Here is a 21,443-nt window from a genome sequence, read left to right on the forward strand (position 1 = left end):
AAACAAACAAAGGAACAAATAATCTTTTTTTCTCTCTCTAGGATGTGTAATGTTGTGTTGTCCAGATTCTGTATAAAAATATGTATATGATGTATCTGATATTTGGCAGCCACTGGCTGTGACTTTAACCAATATAATTAACAAAGAAATGCATAATGTTGGTGTTTTAAAAAGTAAAAAAAAAAAAAACCTAGTTAAGATGTTTGTGTAAACTTGCATGGTTTAAAATGTACCTAGTGCATTGAGAAATGTTGTTGAGGTCCTAAGTGAAAGGATGGTTTACTTTTTGATTCTAATGGTGATTGGTTTGTTGATCAGAATATCCCCTATACTGTATGTTTTAGTTTATTTAGCATATTTATTTTTTTCTCAAGATCTAGCATAGTGTATCTATCTATATGTAATACTGTTCCTTAAAACCAAGTTGTGGAAACTGCGTTTCGTCCAGCAAAATGATGTTTTGCATCACAGTTCTAATTCGGTTGCATTTCATTTAATTTGCTGTAAAGTCCAGGTTTGAAGCAGCTCTCCCTCCATCCCCTTTTCAAATCATATCCACCAACTGTGACACGCTCGCGGCCAGGTTGTGATCTCAGTTAGAGCCAGTGTGAATGGAGTTACTCTGGACTGACACTGGTGTAATTGAGATCAGAATCTGGCCCAAGAGTTTCTGAAAGTGCAGTAGGTGTGAGAGCAGGATTTGGTGCCGAGATGAGCAATGCTTTCTGGGAGATGGAATTTTACTTTCAGCAGCGTGGATTTTATCAGGATCATGCCAGGGCTTGGCTGAGGGATAATGGCCAAAGTTGCCCTTCAGTTGCAGCCATCTAACATCACTGAAATCAACAGCAGAAAGTGGACTGGAAAAAAAAAACCTAAAACCCTCCAAAACTGTTGGGCTAAATTCTGCACACGGTGACCACAGGCACAAATTCATTGAGTTCAATGGGACTTGTACCTGTGCCACAGAGAGCAGAATTTGGCCCTATGTGTTGAATGGGAAATAGACCCAAATGCTATGTGTTTACCACTCCTGGGGAATCACGGTGTTAATGAGCAATGACGATGGTTAATATTCACGATCAATACATGGCCATTGGTATCAAAGCCCCAATCAGTTTCCACTTCTCCTTCCTTGCAGCTGAACCACTGGACGTGGTCTGTTTTCAAACTTTAAGCAAGAACTCCACAAGCTCCTTCCATCATCATCACCACCACCATAAAAATCGACCAGTTCTTGGATTTGGGCTACTCAAGAGCTTCTGGATTTGGGCTAATAACAGAGGCTAATGTGTCTGTATATATTTGCCTCCTGATGCCTGAAAAGCCTCTGGTTATCTTATCCAAAAATAAGTAACAGCAAGGGCTCCATAGAGCTACTCATTTCTATTACACCTTTCATCCCAGAGGCTCTCAAAGGGCTTTACCATTTTAAAGTGATGTTACAAGCTCTATACCATGATAATATCCTCCACTACTGAAATGCAGCCACCTCTGGGTTGGAACCTGGCTGCTGTCTCCCAGCACACAGCAACGGTTTTAGTGCAGAAAGCGTAGAATACTTTATCTAGTTGAATCTGCAGGGGGGAATTTAATGAAAGGATTAAAAATATCGAATTCTCTAATCAGCACAGATGTGGTCTGTCTGCTCTTTATTTTTTTCACTCATTTTGGTCAATGAAACTAAAAGGGCCCAATTAATCTTCTGCTTCTAGTCAGTTGCATTTCCCGGCTCTCCGGGGCTAGCGCAAATATTGTTGTGTTTGGGTTTCTACAGAGGAATCTAAAACTAGGAAACTGTCAAATAACCTCCCCTGTTTTCACTGATTTTTTTTTTTAATCTAAAAACCACCTTATTCCTATGAGGCAAGTTTGTGTCTCAGGCAACATACCTGCACAGGGGAATAAGAGGACGGAAGGCTCCCCTTTACTCCCCTGCACTGCCACTACTCTCCTCCTTGGGCAGAGGCCTGGCAGTGGGTAAGCAGAGACAGAGAACGGGGGAAGCCTTGACTCTGGTGCCCTGTTGCACTGGCCAGTGCAGCTGAGTAGTCCCAAAGTGGGGATCTGCAACAGGGATAGGCCTGGCACAGATTTCTTCCCCCTCTGGAGCAAGTGAGGAGCCGGGGACCAAATTTTGACGCTCCGTCACAATTCAGTCCCTGCTCCGCTTCAGCAGCAGTACAACTACATGGTGCCCTTACTCAGAGCCAGTTGGTAGATTCACAATCTAGCCCCCCTCCCATCCAACCAATGCTGTCCAATGGATTGATTTAATTGTAAAATAAATCCTGAAGCCTGGTATCTGAGGCGGGGGGGGAATTCCTGCTTGAAGTGTAAAAACATATCCAGGCCTGTGGTCAACTATCAGGAGGGATGGGTGGGAACCAATGTGGCTTTGATGCTGATTGTTGATGCCATTAACCTTGTGCTTAGGGAGGAGGGATAGCTCAGTGGTTTGAGCATTGGCCTGCTAAACCCAGGGTTGTGAGTTCAATCTTTAAGGGGGCCAGTTGGAGATTGGTCCTGCTTTGAGCAGTGGGTTGGACTAAATGACCTCCTGAGGTCCCTTCCAGCCCTGATATTCTATGATTTGCTTTGAAACACACTGGATAGCTGGGATAGCATTTGTTTCTCCATAGCATTGACCATAGGAGACCTGATTCGCCTCTCATAGTGATGGAAATCAGGAGTTCCTTCTCCCTTTAAGCCAATGAAGTTGTAATATTGGAGTGAGAGGCGAATCAGGTCAATGTTTTGTAGTACAGTGCTCAGTGGATCCTTTTCTTCTGATTCAGATAGATCCTGTAAGATTGACGGCTGGATCCCGCAGTCTTTACTCCAGCAAAACTGCCACTGAAGGCAAGATTTGCCTGTAAAAAACTTCAGGATCAGGCCGTAAATATTTTAGAACTCTCTGCTTAGGATGGTAGCTGGAGCACCCATCAGGCACCATGTAGCAGTCCTCTGACCCCCTGAAAGGTTTCTATATTCTTTTTAATACTTGGGATTTTTCCAGCTGAGGATTTGGCCTGGAAGAGCCCTCTTCAGTTAGAAAGTGTTTATTCTTCTAATGCTGCAGTTTGGGATGTGCTCTCTTGAGGTGCTATTCAGCCCAGCCCAGAGGCCCTGCGCATGGCCCCTTTACAACAGCGACCTCCTTTAAAAGGAGCTTAAATAGCAGAAAACACCTTGCCGTGGACCACAGGACGGGGGCGAATCTCACCCTTTAGTTACAAATGCAGGTTAGGTGTTATCCTCTTTATGGCTCTTGACCTTGCTGCCACTGAAATCAGTAGCTTTGCCATTGACTCCAATGGCGGTAGGACTGGGCGCTATCTCAACGCTCTTAGGAAACTGCGGGTAAGATGTTCAAGGTATTTAGAGGCCTAAAGAGGCAGATAGGTGCCTCGTGAGCTCAAATCAATTGGTATTATGCAGCTGCATGCCCTCATGAGGTGCCTTGGCATTATTAAACACCTAAATACCTTTGAAAATCTCACTAGATGCCTAGCTGCATTGTTAGACACCTAAATGCCATTGAAAATCTGGCTAGGGGTCTATATGCATTATTTTTAGACTCCTAAATACCATTGAAAATCTGGCCCTTAGTCTAGTCTAGGTGCAGCATCCTAAGTAGTTAGCACCCTCAGCATCTGATTTCCTCTCTCAATAGATCTCCTCCCAACTTAATACCTGGTGTGGGACTGGTTGTTCAGTCCTCCTCACTGGTCCTTCCAGTCAGACCATTGTGGTGAGTTAGCTCCACAAAAGGCAGTCAGCCACTTGGCTGGTGCACATTCCCACAGCTCCTTGGAAGTCATTGGAGCTGCCAAGCCAGGCTCAGCTCACTGAAGTGAGCCCACGCCCCCAGAGAGAAGTCAATCTCCTAGGCCCAGCCTGAACGTCATTACGGACAGCCTGGCCTAAGCAAATCCTGAGCTCAGTTTCAAGTCCCCGTTAAAAAAAGCGCCTGTTGGTTCAGTCTCCAGCCAGACTGCTCCATTCGCCAGTTCGTAACGTACAACATGCCGCTTAGATGGCTGTCTGCAAGCATAGACGTTTCCCTCCCCTTCGCCCAAGTAGTGCAGCAGGCGTAGAGTCCCTACCCAAGGCAGTTGAGCTTTCTTCTTTTATTTCTTTTCTTTTCTTTAAATTAAAGCCCTGAAAATATTCTGCAAAGGCCCAGATGAAGCAGAGATCAAGCAGGTGGGAGTTGTGGATTTATGCAGGATTTTATGCGACTGTTTTATTTCCTACGCAATAAAAAATAAAGACCTTATTCTAGCAAACCCTGCATCCGGTGCTACCTCTGCAACGTTCCCAAGGGAACACGCTCTCCTGCATCACCTCTGACCTGTCGCACTTTGCAAAATGTTTGAAGCAGGAAATACCCCAGTGAACCCTTTGCAGTGGGGTAGAGGGGGGAGTCCCTCCATTCCACATGGCTTTCCCTGCCTTTTTTTTTTTTGTAATGCATTTCAGTGAGGTGGGGAGATAGAAGGGTGGTTGAGAGAGGGGACAGCTGGTGCATCTATGAAAGCACATCCTTTGGTGTTGTCCATCAAGCATCTGCATTATGTGAACTTGGTTGCAGGGGGCTTAGCAACTGAGCTTTTGAGTTGAGTTAGCTCTTGGTTTTTAGCAGTCTCATTGGAGTCAGATCACCCCCAAGTTTGGATGGTTGCTCATTGTGAGCGGTCTCTTTGTTTGCTCTTGTTCTCCTTGATTGCCCCTTAGCCGGCCAACACTGTAGTTCATCCAGAAAAGCTGGATCGGGATCTCAACCTTCCCATGGATGGATCCCCTCATGAGCACTTCATCAGCGCCCGCCCCAGCCAGCCACATGTCTTCTTTTTTAGAGAGGAAGTGTTGTCTAAGGGTTAGAGCAAGGGAACCGGAAACCAGGATGCCTTGATTCTGTTCCCAGCTCTTCCACTTACGTGCTGGGTGACCTTGAACAAGCGACTTCACCTCTCGGTGCCTCAGTTTACCCATTTGGGTATAGTAATATCTACCTCACAGGGGGTGTTGTGAGGCTTAATTAATTAGTGTCCATGAAGCACTTCCAGATCCTTGGATGAAAAGTGCTGTAGAAGTGCACAGTATTCTTATTGTCATTTTTAGATTAGCTACCGTACACACATTCGTTAGCTGAATGAGGAAGCTGAATCAGGGTAAGGTGATTTCATTTATTAGTGGTAGTATTATTCATGTGCAATATCGCCCACTATCCGTTAGGCATAGGAACTACACCCTCTCCGAATGTTTCTATTTTGATTACCCATTCAAACCATGTATAAAAGCAATCCCAGCACAATTTTAAAAAATAGTCCACCACTCCTGATGACTTATAGATTCATAGATTCTAAGACTGGAAGGGACCTCGAGAGGTCATCGAGTCCAGTCCCCTGCCCTCATGGCAGGACCGAATACTGTCTAGACCATCCCTGGGTACAAAGCAGAGATAAACAGCAGACTAGAGCCCCTTATCCTACCATCCAAAATGTCTGACAAGTGCATAATCATTACACCACCATGACCATCAATTCACTGAATTGTGAAATCATATGTATAGCCCTTGGGTATCCCTTATGTCCACATTTTAGCTGGATAGTAAAAGCTACCACTTTTATAGAGCCCATTTTCAGGTTGTCCTATAACCCCATGGCAATGATCGGGAAAATCCTTTTACCCATTACCAACCAGAATAATGCGCAGAGGAAACTCATTTCTGAATGAAGCAAAAAATCAACTTTGTGCTTTATTCAGAAGGCGATGCATTGGCGTACCAGCGGCACGGGCCCTAGCGCATACTGCACTTTGTTTGGTGGGCTCAGACTGTAACAGACAGATTTACTACATAGTTTGAATCATAGAAATTGGGGCTGGAAAAGCAAGACACGTTACTTAAACCATCCCACTGTCAGTGCAGGATTGTTCCCTACGCTGTGTTCTCTAGAGATTGGTCTAATCCGGTTTTCACTCTCTCAAGTAAGGAACATCCACTGCTCCCCTCCGGAGAGTATTCCCAAGTCTAAACAAACCTCACTGCTAGGGTAGCATTTATGGCTTTCTCTAAAGTTGGGCATCATTAGAGAGGCCAAATAATGGAGAAATAAAAGCTGTACGGCTTAGCCTGCTGGAGAAGGAAAGACGACTCATGAAAGACTCTTCTGGTGCATCTGGGTAATGTGTCCAAAGGAAAAGCTGCCCAGTTACAAGACCGCTAATAAAACAAGCGCAAACAGTCTCCACATTCTGGGAGATGCAGCATTCAAAGGTACTCTGTTTCCATTCTTTGTCTGGTTTATACCAAATCTGATTCCAGGTTTAGAAAAGACAGAGGGCAAGATGCTCAGCTGGTGTATGTCAGCATATCTCTATTGGCTACCACAGAGCTACGTTGATTTGCTCCCTCCGAGGATCTGCCCAGACTTTATCTAACTGCTCCGTTTTCATAACGCTAGGTGGGAAGAACAACAAAGATTCTCCGATTCTAATCGCTTCAGTGGAACTGGTCGTGATGCAGTAGCCCTTTGTCAGAGACAAAGGTATATAGCACCAGCCCTCCCAATGACTGATCACTTTGCTACCAACAGGAAGAGTTTTTGTAACTTTGTAGCAGCTTATTTTGCAAGAGGGTTAATTGTACCCAGTGAGATCAAACACCACGCTGAAGGAGTTACAGAGAAAACAGCAGCCCCCATCCTGTTTGCTCTCAAATTGGAGGAGGATTGGCTGTATACATCTCTGGGCCCACAAAGTCTTTGCTGCCTTAAAAACCACCTTTGGTTTACGCAGTGTAATCTGCCATCTGTGGTATTACAGGAGACTTGCCATGCCTGGGGGCTAGCGCTGGTTGAATAGTGGGAGGGGAAAGTGGAAAAAGGGAGTTGATTTTTTTTTCCCCGTTTGGTCAAATATGAAATTTTGACATTTTTTGTTGAAATACTGAATTCTGGAAAAAAAATCCCACCAGTTCCATCAGGGGCATTGGCCACCAGTGTCCCTACTCCTGATTGCATTCCTCAGGCTTAGGCCAACAGAGCGTGGCCCATCTAGTGGCCTAACAGGATAAGCACGCTGGTCAGATTCATGACCAAAAGCACATCTTGTCCGGAGGTTACAAACGAACCGGCCCACTGTTAGACTAAAGCACAACAAGACACCTAGTCCAAGATCCTGATAAGGACGCTGACTGAGACTAAAATGCCAAGATTCACTCTGCAATTCTAAGGTGCAAGGAACACGGTCCTTTCCTCACAAAGACCAGGTCTAACATGCTTCGAGTGTGGACATAGGTTATACCAGCCCCATTTTTGCCAGCATAGCTTATTCCAACCCCCACATAAGCGAAAGATGCTATACCAACAAAAGAACAGTTTTGCTGGTATAATTGTGAATACACTAGGGGCTTGGTCACAGATTGCACCTCATCCCATCCCTCTGTGCCAGCGAAAAAGTTTATAGTGCAGACACAGTTATACTCCCAATATAGCCTACGTCGCTCGGGGAGGAGCTGGAATAAGCTACGCTGGCAAAAACACTTGCCGGTATAAACTGCATCCATAATAGAAGCGCTTTGACGATATGGTACCAGCAAAGCACCGCTCGTGTAGGCCTGGCCAAAGTGACCACAGCTTTGCTTCAGATCTGGACCATGTGCTAGCCTCTTCCTGGTTCCATTTGTAAGTTTTGATTTCCGTGCTGTTATCTGCGCCGTCGGGAATTTTTTTAAACAGTGTTAATTGTATGTTAGACCTCTCCACCAAGCTCTTTATATGAAAGTCAGTGGCTGTCTTCCCTTGGACAATAATGAATGTATATATCGTAAGTGCAGACTATACAGAAAAGTGACTGAGTCAAGGATAAGAGGGTTTTGTAAAGCCTGTTTATTTTTTTAAATGAGTTTGAGCATTTATATTTTACCACCATTTACGTGGTTTTGGGGAACCCAGATTGTGTCAAGATCTCATGCCAAAACAAGCCAAAAGTTGTTTGTTTTAAACTTTTTCTTCCATGAACCATATTTTAAATGATACTTTAAATGTCATTTTAAATGTTTTATTGAAACATGTACTGATGAAAAACAAAAAAAGTCATCTTGACAAAAGATTTATACATGAATCAGAAAGTATTTATTTCAATTTTGTACCTTTCCATTTTAATACATTATAATGTATTGACTCAACTGAGATAATATAAACAGTTCATTTTAATAATATGGTTGTGTGTGGTTCATTATTTTTTCCCTTTCTTCTTCTCACTTAACAGTAGCAAAATGCTGCCAAGTCTTATAGACACAAATCATATGAAATTAGGAGCAGAGCCATGCATCAAACATAAGAGAGGCCAGACTGAGTCGGACCAAAGGTCCATCTAGCCCAGTATCCTGTCTTCTGACAGTGGCCAATGCCAGGTGCCCCGGAGGGAATGAACAGAACAGGAAATCATCAAGTGATTCATCCCCGTTGCCCATTCCCAGCTTCCGGCAGGGGGATTTCAAAGGGGATTTCAGAGCCCCAGCAGGCACAGAGTAAGGGCACATACCTTGTGCTTTAGCTGAGATAGAGACCAACTCCCTACCTGGAAGGTACTTACTATGGGTGTGTCTACACAGCCACTGGAAGGGTGCATCCTAGGTAGACAGACGGGCTAGCTCAGCTTGAACCAAAGTGCTAAAAATAGTAGTGTGGGCCTGGTGCCACACTTGGTGGCTTGGTCTGGTCACCCACGTACAAACCTGCTCAATCCCCTGGGTACATATTTGGGGGCTAGCCCCGGCTGCCGCCCATGCCACCATGGCACACTGCATTTGTTAGGGTGCTATCTCGAGCAGAGCTAGCGTGTCGTCTGCCGATGCGGGGAAACCCCCTCCCAGATGCTATGTAGACACGCCCTATAGTGTAGCCTCCAGACAACATGTCCTAGACCTCTCAAAAGCCTTGTTAGATTAGGATATAAAGGTGGGTGATCTAATTATCACCTCTGCAGGTATGTCTGCACAGAGAAAAATAACAACAACCCACAGCAGCAAGTCTCAGAGCCGAAGGCTACAGACTTGGGCTCGCAACGCTCGTGCTACAGGGCTAAAAATAGCCCTGTGGACCTTCTTGCTCGGGCTGGACTTCAAGTTCTGAAGCCCAGCCCCCTCCCTGGACTTCAGAGCCCAAGCCCAAGTCACCCAGCTGATTTTAGCACTAACACGAGTCCAAGTCTGTGGACCCACTTCTGAAAGTCGTCGTCAAAGGTTTTAAAACACAGTGTAGACGGGCCCCGAAACGCTAGTTGAGAAGTCTAATCAAGGCAATTGTACTTTAGCATTTGCTTAAAGGATTGAGTTAAAGTCTAGGAGGCTGTCTCGTTTAACCAGTTTAGTACAGACCAAAATACAGCTGCTTTGGCTTGACAAACGTTTTTGCGTATGTCTTCAGTGCGGAGTTCACTTGTAGAATACAGACCAATTACTCCTCTTAGGTTAGCCTCGCTCACCTGTGAGCAGCCAGGCTGTAATAACACCGGAGTTGCTGTATCCACACCGGCACTGCCCTCACTTATGTGTGTGGCTAGGATTTCTGGGGGGTACATCCCAGGCTTCTTAGCAGGGCCGACTCCAGGTTTTCTGCAGCCCCAAGCGGCAGAGAAAAAACAACAATAAAACAAACCTATTGGCGGCACTTAGGCGGCAGCTCAATGAAGCCACTCCATTCTTCGGCGGCACTTCGGCGGCAGCTCAAGAGGAAGAGAGGGACTGAGGGACCCGCCACCGAATTCCCGCCGCAGACCCGGACGTGTCGCCCCAATAGCGGACGAAATGCCGCCCCTTTGTATTGGCCGCCCCAAGCCCCTGCTTCCTTAGCTGGTGCCTGGAGCCGGCCCACTTCTTAGCACTGCAGTGAGCGGAGCGGCTCTATTACTTCTTCCCCAGTGAATTGTGGGAGAACGCGTTTGTCATTTCTGGGCAGATGGGGGGAATTGTAGGAACGCATCAGCACTGGACAGGCGCTAACCTGCGTTCCCCACTCCAGCGTGGTCATGCTCACGCTCAGTGGAGCTGTAGCTTATACCCCCAATAGACCAGCCAGCTCCAGTTAAAGCATCACTGCACTCAAGGGGGTTTTGTGTGGCCAGGGCGCTGAGTTAACTTTGCAGTGAAGCTAAGCTCTTAGCAGGTGTTAATTAGATCAAGCTAACCAACTCGCTGTTACGTCAGGCTGTCGTGTGCACCTGTTAGAAATTAATTTCCAGGGCTGACGTCTTCATTTAGTGCCTGAGCCAACAAAGCACGGCAGCCCAGTGTTCTTACCTGAGCTGTGTTTTATATCTCCCAAAGTCTGCAGCAGAGAGTGAGAATGTTCCTCCTGAGTCCTACTTCCTGGGGAAGGGCGAATAGAGCCCGGCAGGTAACAATTTTCACTTGCAGGTGCCAGCAAATCCCCAAATGGATTTTCAAGAAAAGCTGCAGCTAGGAGCTTGCAAGTCCTTGGCAAGAGATCGCCTCTAGACTGGCTTGAAGAGGTCTGTGCAACGACTGGTTTAAGGTGATAAGTGAGCCTGAACGTTGCTTGTGGGCGTACATATCTGCACGGTATTTGAGCAGACTGTTGTATTAGACGAGCAGTTCTCAACCTGCAGGCCGCATGCGGCCCAATTAGCACACAGCTGTGGCCCAGCCGTGTGCTAAAGGCTGCCGGGCTAGGGTTGCCAACCCTCCAGGATTGGCCTGGAGTCTCCCGGAATCGGCCTCCATCTCTCGGCGACTATTGAAAGCAATCCAGGAGATTTTAATGGGATATTTTAAGAAAATGACATTATGTCATGTTGGGGGGGGGGGGGGGGCGGAAATCTCCTGGAATAGCTTCAGTCAGAGTTGGTAACCCTATGCCGCGCCCATGCGGCTGGGTCCGGGCTGCCCGGCAGGGGTGGGGTCACCAGCTGGGTTCAGGGTTGGAGCTGATGGCTGGTCCTCCGCTCCTGGCCCCACTCTGTGGAGGGGTCTCTCGGTGGGAGGCACTGGACATAGCAGTCTGGGGAGAGGTTTGTGGGGGCGGTCGCTGTTGTTCTCAGCCTGCAGCCCAGGTAACACATTGGAGGCCGCATATGCAGCCCACAATGATAAATAGGTTGAGAATCACTGTATTAGAGATTGCCTCAGTTTCTCAAATGGCCTGATTTTCAAAAGCACTGAGCACCTGCAGCTCCCGTTGACTTTAATGGAATTTGTTGGTGCTCACTGAAAATTAGGCCTAAAGGGACATATACCTTCAGGAGCACGAGAGTTCTATTGCTCATAATAGAGGTGAATTTGGCCCTGCCCGACACCTGTTGTTATCTCACTCGCTGTCTTACTGACATCAGGAACTGTAAATCAATGATAGAATACCTACGATACACTAAAGAAATGGGCTCCACAATAATTCCAAGTCTGTCTCTCTGCTATTTTGAGAGGTGTCCATCACTCTTGGGTATTTGTTGCATGTTTTGAATACCACAATCTCCCTGTAGAGATTTAAAAGATTTTAAAAGAAACTTTTGGCGCCAGGAACAAAATTTGCTCTTTATTCTCTTGGATATTTCTCTGATAGCCAAGTGATGTCATGGTAAGAAAAGTGAGAGCAGGAAAGTGTTTGTAATACATCTGCCCCATGTTGATATTCTACTCATATTATTCCCTGACCGTTAGAGCTGAATTAATTCATTAATTTCCCCGCTCCCCCCCCCGAAAATGCTGATGAAAATAAACAAAAAAAATCATTTTTGCCAATATTTTCCACACAAAATTTCAACTTTGTGGCAAAAAAAATCAAAAGCTGAACATTTGCAGCTGAAACCTGAAAATTTAGATTCACTGCAATGTCTCTGGGAGCTGTCGTTCAAGTGTCTCATGCCCACATTCTCTTTTACAGGCCAGGCTCCCTGGCCAGACAACATCTGCAAGGAAACATCACAGTCACTGAGCATGATGCATCATGGGAGTTGGGTTTTGGACAAAAAATGTCAGATCAGCTGAAAACTTTCAGTTTTCGAGTGTTTGTTTTTCCCTTGCTAAAAGCTGGCATTTTCTGGAAAGCAGACATGTTTTTGCACACATTTTAGTTTAGTCAAAACTCCAATTTTCTGTCAAAAAATAGTTTCTATCAAAAATTTTCCACCAGCTCAATGGACCACATCAAAATGGTCTTCTTGTTAGCACCACAGAGCTGTGATGAGCACAGTATAAACACCTACCAGTCCCCCTCACCACAGCAACACCAGCCCTACTCTGAAGATCCCTCCACCCCATTCCAGCAGCACTGAGGCCCCATCATGCAAGCCCTTCAACCCACACAACCAGCTCCACCCACCCCAACAACAACCAGCTTCCCCACTCCACAATTCCCTCACTGCAGCTACACTAGCCACCGGATCCCTCCCAGCCACCTACCATCTTTCCCCCTCCGCATACATTTTTTCATCTGGAAAACAAATGTCCTGTGACCCACATCCCCACAACCTTCTATACCTACAAAGGATTTTGTGTTTTGGTGAGTTGTAAGACAATTTTTTGACCCCTTTGTGGGGCACTAATCGCAAAAAGTTAAGACCCACTGGCATAGATGTGTGGATAGATAGGAACAAGCCACCTGGATTTTTCTCCCCATGTTGTGCATCATCAGTAAATTGTTAGCTGAGCTCTGATGGCAGAAGCTTTTTTAGTGGTGATGGTGGAAGAGGCTGAAAGAACACAGCTGGCTTTGAGGGAGTCACATGAGATCAGCAGTGCTGGAAACTAGAGGGAAAATCATCTTTTGACTTTTGTGAACTGAGCAAATTTGCTCCGAACACCAGAGTGAGAGAATAAGAGCCCACTAAAGTCAACGGGAGGGTCTCTGTGGACTTCGATGGTCTTTGGCTCAGGCCTGACATAGCAGATGTCAAAAGTGTCCTTCATATAACGTCATTGGTCTGACTCTGGTCAGCTGAGCAATTTCCTTTAGGCTCATGGGTACGGAAATCTTTTTCAAAGAGCTCAAGGGAAAGTTGGCTTCTTAGGTTTCACTTGGTAGTGGTCTCCCCTTCTCCCTTTTCATCACACCTCCTGGAATAGGTTCTACCAATTTCTCTGACTAACAAACAGGCAGAGGAGGAGCAATAGGGGGCCTAAGCAATGGTTTATGAACGGGGTTCAGGTCTTGGTACATGCAGTCACAGCTGGATGGAAGTAAAGAAAACCCTGAAGTGACAGACCATGTGACATGGATTTCTTTGTGTTTACCAACACCAACGATTTAATCAGCTCATAAAAGCTGTCAGATTGAGTCCACTCCGCTGGAAGGATGGATCTACTGCTGCAGAAGGAGGATGTATCCAATGGTGGAATGATGCTACCCTGGATCATGGATCGCTAAATGGCTGAAAAGCAAGCGTTAGTCCTTAGGATCATGATACAGAGAGAGAGAGAGAGCATGTGAAAATAGCAGCTGTAGAACTGTAGTTAGAGCAATAGTTCCCAACCATTCACTCTTGGGAGGCTGCCTGGGGATAGTAGAGCTGATGAGTGACACCACACCCACACCTCTTCACGCCATGTCCGCTGTATTTGGCAGACTGTCTAATGGCTCTGTCTCTGAGTCGCTCTCTTTAGTTTAATCTCATCCTGTTCTCTCTCTCTTGTTTTTGTTCCCCCTTCTCTGGTTTCTTTCTCTTCTCATTCCCCTCAGCAAATGCTCCTCGAGTCGGGTGGGGTCGGGCCATACGTGTTCTCAGGGCTGAACTGAACACCATGGGAACACAGAAGAGAGGCCAGGGCCACAGAGAGGTATGTGGAGCCTACAGCCCTGTATGTATGAGTCTGGCCTGTGGCAGGCAGCCATATGGACGATCACAAGAGCATATGTGTATTAGGGGGCACACGGATCCAGGATCATGCAGCTGTTACTTTCTGCAGTCTCCATTTGTCCTCTTGAGCCAATGGGGAGACACTGGGCTAGATCAAACAAACATCCTGTGTTCTTCCAGAGCGTTAGACTGGTTTCTGATTTATCTGCTGTTACATTCATTTTTTAACTCTGTCGTACAATCAAACCAAAGCGGGACATGGTAGCTTCACCCGCCTTGCTCCTGACCACTGGTGCTAGCACTGAAACTAATACCCTAGCCACCAAAATCAGCCAACGTGGACTTGGCTGCTGCAGACAAAGGGCTTCCTGCTCAGAAGACATATGGCTGGTTTGCAAACCGTGGTCCACCCACGGATATCTTCTGCAACAACAACAGGTCCATCAGCCGCCCCTTGGATCTTCTTGGCCCTCTGTTAGAAAGTGACGGTGATGAAGTTAAAAGCAGACGGGTTGGGGATTTTAGCAGACCTGGTATTGCACCCTGTGGGCTTGATTCTCCATTACCTCCACCTTGTGTCATCATTTACATCAATGGAAACAGTGTCCACTTTGCACTGGGGTTAAAGAACCACACCAGGTGCAGGGCAATGGAGAACAGGCCTTAAGCTTACAGGTCTGATCCATCCAGAGCACATGGAATGAAAGGAGACAAAATGGGAAAGCCCTGTTGGGCCTCCCAACTCATCTTGCTGCCAGTGGAGGACTTTTCTCTACCCTAAATGTTTCCATTGCTTTTTCTAAACTAGTCTTACAGGAGTTTAGGGCATCTGTCTACTCCCTTGGGAGACTATTCCACACCCCAACAGATCACACCATCAGAAGGATTTCCAGATATCCCGAACAGAATTGTGCCGAGGACGAAAGTTCCATTTTTGTGAAGGATTTCGATATTTTGAACTCTGGCTTTGTCCCAAATCGTAACTAAAGCCCCACATTTTTTAAATTCTCCATAAAGGAAAATGCTAAAAAAAAAATCATTTTAAGTTGAGTGAAACATTTTGCTCTGACAAATGCAAAAAAATGTTTCATTTTGATTTTGACTTTTGGAATAATACAAAATTAAAAAAAAAAATAATGAAAAGTAATTTCAAAACAAAAAGCATCAAAACATTTTGTTTCAAAGATGCAGAACTTAGACATTTGCACATTGACGGAAATTCTGGTGCAATTGACCCAATTTTGTGAAGCGTTTTGATGTAGTGGCTTCCATGGATACATAGATTCAGAGATTCCCAAGCCAGAAAGGACCACTGTGATCATCCAGTCTGACTTTTTGTAGAACACAAGCCGGAGAACTTCCCCAAAATAATTCCTAAAGCAGATCTTTTAGAAAAACATCCAATCTTGATTTGAAAATTATCAATGCTGGAGACTCCACTACGACCCTTGGTAAATTATTCAAATGATTAATTACTCTCACCGTTAAAAATGTACACCTTATTTCCAGTCAGAATTTGTCTAGCTTCAACTTCCAACCATTGGATCGCGTTACAGCCTTCTCTGTTAGATTGAGGAGCCCATTATTAAATATTTGTTCGCTGTGTAAATACCTACAGCTTGTGATCAAGTCACCCCGTAACCTTCTTATGGTTAAGCTAAATAGATTGAGCTCCTTTAGTCTATCACTATAAGGCAGGTTTTCTAATCCTTTCATAGATTCATAGATTCTAGGACTGGAAGGGACCTCGAGAGGTCATCGAGTCCAGTCCCCTGCCCGCATGGCAGGACCAAATACTGTCTAGACCATCCCTGATAGACATTTATCTAACCTACTCTTAAATATCTCCAGAGATGGAGATTCCACAACCTCCCTAGGCAATTTATTCCAGTGTTTAACCACCCTGACAGTTAGGAACTTTTTCCTAATATCCAACCTAGACCTCCCTTGCTGCAGTTTAAACCCATTGCTTCTGGTTCTATCCTTAGAGGCTAAGGTGAACAAGTTTTCTCCCTCCTCCTTATGACACCCTTTTAAATACCTGAAAACTGCTATCATGTCCCCTCTCAGTCTTCTCTTTTCCAAACTAAACAAACCCAATTCTTTCAGCCTTCCTTTAATCATTCTCATGGCTCTTCTCTGAACCCTCTCCAGTTTATCAACATCCTTCTTGAATTGTGGACACCAGAACTGGACACAGTATTCCAGCAGTGTTTGCACCAGTGTCAAATATAGAGGTAAAATAACCTCTCTACTCCTATTTGAGATCGAGTTAGCTATTTTGGCCACAGCATCACACTGGGAGCTCATGTTGAACTGATTATCCATGATGACCCCCAAATCTTTGTCAGAGTCACTGCTTCCCAGGAGAGAGTCCCACATCCTGTATGTTTGGCCTGCATTCTTTGTTCTTAGAGCTATACATTTACCCATATTAAAACGCATATTGTTTGCTTGCGCCCAGTTTACTAAGTGATCCAGATTGCTCTAAATCAGTGTCCTCTCCTCTTCATTATTTACCACTCCCCCAATTTTTGTATCATCTGCAAACTTTACCACGGATGATTTTATGTTTCCCTGGTCATTGATAACAATATAAAACAGCATAGGGCCAAGAACTGATCCTTGCAGGACGCCACTGGAAACAGGCCTGGTCAATGACAATTCCCCATTTACCGTTACATTTTGAGACCTATCAGTTAGCCAGTTTTTAATCCATTTAATGTGTGCCATGTTCATTTTATATTGTTCTAGGTTTTTAAGCAAAATGTCATGCGGTAGCAAGTCAAACACCTTCCAGAAGTCTAAGTAATTATATCAACACTATCACCTATATCAACCAAACTTGTAATCTCATCTAAAAAAGCTATTGAGTTAGTCTGACAGGATCTGGTTTCCATAAATCCATATTAATTTGCATTAATTACATTACCCTCCGTTAGCTCTTTATTAATCAAGTCCCATATCAGCCACTCCATTATCTTGTCTGGGATCCATGTCAGACAGATAGGCCAATAATCATGTAGGTCATCCCATTTACCCTTTTTAAAAATAGGCACAACATTAGCTTTCTTCCAGGCTTCTGGAATTTCCCCAGTGCTCCAAGACATACTGAAAATCAACATGAATGGTCCTGCAAGCTCCTCGGCCAGCTCTGTTAAAACTCTTGGATGCAAGTTATTTGGACCTGCTGATTTAAAAATGTCTAGTAGCTGCTGTTTAGCATCTTCCAGAGATACTAGTGGAATGGAAATAGTGTAATCATCACCATATGATGATACTCCATCTGATTTTTCCCCCCAAATACAGAACAGAAATATCTATTGAACACTTCTGCCTTTTCTACATAATTGATAATTCTACCACTTTCATCTAGGAAGGAACCAATACCGTTGTCAGGATTCTTTTTATTACTGATATATTTTTAAAACTCCTTATTGTCCTTAACTCTGCTGGCCATAGATTTATCCTTGAGTCCTTTGGCTTCCCTTATCGGTTTTGTGCAATTACTAACTTCTGATTTATATTCTTTACTATCAACTTCCCCTTTCTTCCATTTGTTTCATATAATTTATATATGTACAGCTGCCTTCACTTCCTCTCTAAACCAGATTGATTGTTTTAAACAGCGCACCCTTCTTCATCAATTGTGGGATTGCGGCTTTTGGGCATCTAGTAAAGTGTTCCTAAATGATTCCCAATTATCATTCTTATTTTTCTGATTAAATTCTTCCTCCCAGCTGAATTGGCTCATAATTGTTTCAGCTTTGTGAAGCTGACCCTATTAAAGCACCAGGTATATATATTATTGGCCTGAAATTTATTCTGCTTGCACATTATAAATGTGATCAAGTCATAATCATTTGTGCATAAGCTCCCATTAACTTTTAGTTCTATGATCAGTTGCTCTTTATCTGTTAGGACAAGGTCTAATATAGAATTCCCCCATGTTGGCTGCAACGCTTTTTGAGCTAGGAAATTGTCATCTATAATGTTTGGAAATTGCAAAGATGTTTTAGTATTGGCAGGATGAAACCTCCAGTGTATGTCACTCAAATTGAGGTCTCCAACAATCACTCAGGTTCTTTTTCCCTGCACATCATAGACAAGTGAGTACAGAGGCAGCCATCCTGTTTCCTCACTGATTTGATGGCCTGTAGTAGACACCAACTAATACAAGATCTTATCCTATCTCTGTTAGGACTGATCCATAAGCATTCATAGAATATCAGGGTTGGAAAGGATCTCAGGAGGTCATCTAGTCCAACCCCCTGCTCAAAGCAGGACCAATCCCCAGACAGATTTTTGCCCCTGATCCCTAAATGGCCCCCTCAAGGATTGAGCTCACAACCCTGGGTTTAACAGGCCAATGCTTAAACCACTGAGCTATCCCTCCCCCAAAGAGCAGGCCTGTTATCTTGTCTTCTAGTTATCAATGATTTGGAACCAGGTTTTGCTATAGTGCCACTCCCTCTCCTTTTTTGCCCACTCGTTCCTTCCTAAATAGGCTACAGTCATTGATTTTAACATTCCAGTGTGTGAATCCTCCTGCCAGGTTTCAGCCATACCAACTAGATCGAATTTATGCTCATCCATGAGCAAGTCCAATTCCTCTTGTTTGTTCCCTGGGCTCCTAACACTGGTGTATTGGCAATTAGAGAATTTCTTCTCATCATGTCCTTTGGTTCCTTGATTCATTTTGTTCTCAGCATCTTGATGTTGTACTGCGTGCTCACATCTTCCCTCTTTTTACTTTCCCCTTTTGCTATTAGTTTAATCCCCTTCTGCCTAGTCCAGCCAGCCTGTTGCTCAAGACATTGTTCCCCCTTGGGACAGGATGCAACCTGGTCACTGGTATTGCTGCAGCGTGGGGGAGGCTGCAGGCCCAGCGGAGGGCAGTTACACACTTTCTGGTGGGGGGATTGTGAGCACCTGGGTGACAATCACAGGGCTCACCAGGTAATTGGGGAGAACATAAGGAAGCCGGGGCACGTCCAGAGGGAACTCAGAGGGTGAGCCAGGGCTGGGGAATGATGGCTGCAGGGAAGCCTGCTCTTGCTATAGGCCTGTGTTGCGTGGTATTGCGACGTAAGATGAAAATAAATGTGCACCCAGGTGAAAGAGAAACAACCTGATGTGCGTTTGTGGCTGCGAAACCATCTGAACTGGCCAGGCCATGAGGTTCACCAGGTAATGATGGAGGTGCCCTGTGACACCCCTTCTACAGAGGAGACCATCCAAACTACACAGCCCCCACAGAAGGTGGACCAATGTTCCACAAAACCAAAGGCCTCCACCACTTCCCTAGCCAATGGCTCACTGCCAGAATTTCCTGCCTTCTGTCTTCCTTTGCTCATGGGGCAGAAAGGGTCTCGGAGAAGATTGCTTCTTCTTCAGCCCCTAGCTTTTTCACAGACACCAAGGCCAGAAGAGACTACTGTGATAATCGAGTCTGGCCTCCTGTGTAACACAGGTCTCAGAACTGCCCCCAAAATAATTCCTGGAGCAGAGCTTTTAGAAAAACAGGCCGTCTTGGTTCTGGAGTATGGTTCCACTGAAGTGTTTCTGACCAGCTCTAGTTCAGAGTAAATGTTCCTGCTTTTTATTTCATCCCGTTACTCCTAGCTGTGCGCTCCCCTATAATCCACTCTGGATGGGATAACAGCTTCCGAGGGGCAGAGGGGAAGGCGGGAGGGAGATCTCTTTGGGAGACTAGAGCCAGCCAGAGAGGGGTATCGTCAGGGCAGCTGGGCAGCCTCTCCTGGTAGAGTTATTATGGAGGCCTGGATGCAAAATAAAACTGCCCTCACCTAATGAGACCCCAAGCAAAGGATGGTGGCTCAGACATTAACCCTGCAGGCTGTTTGTTCCATGGGTGGAGCTGCCCCTTCTGGCCTGGGGACAGTGCAGTTTGCATCCCCATGCACCTGCAGGGTGACCCCAGCTCCCAAACTCCAGGGTGAACCCACCTACCTGGGCAGCGAATTGCTGATGTCAGCCCAGTCCCTGCTAGACATGGGTACCTGTGACACAAAAACCACCTCCAGCACAGTTTCTGCTGATGGACCTCTTTGTTGGGTGTCTCAGCAACGAGGTCAGGGACTGAATGGGCCAGGGAAACTAAACTCCCCTCTCACCCCTGAGAAGGTGTCCCTTCACATCAGGGTTGCCTCTTTCTATTTTCCCTACTGCTGCCTGAACTACCCCATGTCTGTGGAGAGGATGGATTTGAGTCTGCAGGCCTGTCAAGTCCCTCACGCCGGCACCGCCATGCTGGTGCTGGAGATAATGCTCTATGAAGTGGAAAATAAAGTTGCTCTTGATTGTGAGGTAAACACGGCAGAGGACATTAATGTAACAAATTGACATGGAAGGCTGGCCTGAGTCCTCTCAGTTATTACTGTGGGATGGACGATACTGTCAACTTCCCATTTCCCTCAGGGGATTGCTGGTCTCTTCATGTAGAAGATGATTTTTGTACCACTGGAAGTTCCAACTCCAGGCTTCCTCCCACATGTATTTTAGGGTGAGATCCAAGTCTAGAGAGAATTTGGGCTCTTTCTTTCCCCACCCTGTGAAAGACAATGTAGAGTGAAAGTGGTTTCTGCAACAAGTGCCATTGTTATACCACCTGACAACATGAGTGTGATAAAGACATAGGAATTTCCATAAAGCCGTGCCCTGCACTTTGGGGCAACCTTGCTATTTGATAACTGTTCAGTCAATTGTTCTCCAGAGTCTCAGCTTTCATTTTTTTTAAAAAAAAGGTATCCAGTTTTATGGTGCAAAGAAAATCTTGAAAGTATGGTCCAAGTGTAACAGACCTTGTAATGCCTGCCTGAGTTTGCAGAGAGCCTGAAACAATAGCTCTGAGGTGTGAAGTACTCTGTTTATTTCAGTGGGTCCTAGCTCATCAAAGCACGTAAGGAAGGCGAGAAAGTGCCAGTTCATGATCTGCACAGTCTACTCAGAGTGGCTGCTCATTTTGAGTAGGCCTTAAACAACACATGGCAGATTGAAAGGAGGGGGGTGATTGGTTTCAGTTCCCAGAAGTGGGGGGCTCAGTCTCCAGAAGTGTGGGAAATGCTGCCATACAGGAACAACCCCATGGTCCAGCTAGTCCAGTGTCCTGGTTCCAAGAGTGGTTGGCATCATCTGCCCAATCCTCACACCCTGGGATTAGATGCTTTCTAATACCATTTACATAGCAATTAATGCTGCACGTGTTGGGCCACGCCAAAACCCCAAGCCAACCCCTGGACTTCCAAGAGGTTCATTTGATCAGCCTTTCCTAGCTGGCTCCAGTCTCGACTTTAGTGGGCTTTTTGGATCAGACCCAGTGTGGGAAGGGTGATGGTAGGATTCAAAACAAGGGAGAGGAGGCAGGAGAGGGGATCAAACTGGAAGTAAATGTGGGTCAACAAAGGGGAAAAGCTATTATGGAATGAGCTAGCAAGGGGTGGATGTTTGAAGCAGGATATAAGACAATCTAAGGGAGGCCTAGATTTGCTTGTGTAGGAGGAGGTGAGGGATGGGTTTGGGGGCAAGACAGGTAAGTGGTCTTAAGAAAAAGCCAAACGGGGCGTGAGCTGGGGTGGGCAGGCTAGCCCTTGGTCTCAGTG

Source organism: Malaclemys terrapin, chromosome 3 (assembly GCF_027887155.1).
Source record: "Malaclemys terrapin pileata isolate rMalTer1 chromosome 3, rMalTer1.hap1, whole genome shotgun sequence".
NCBI lineage: Eukaryota > Metazoa > Chordata > Testudines > Emydidae > Malaclemys > Malaclemys terrapin.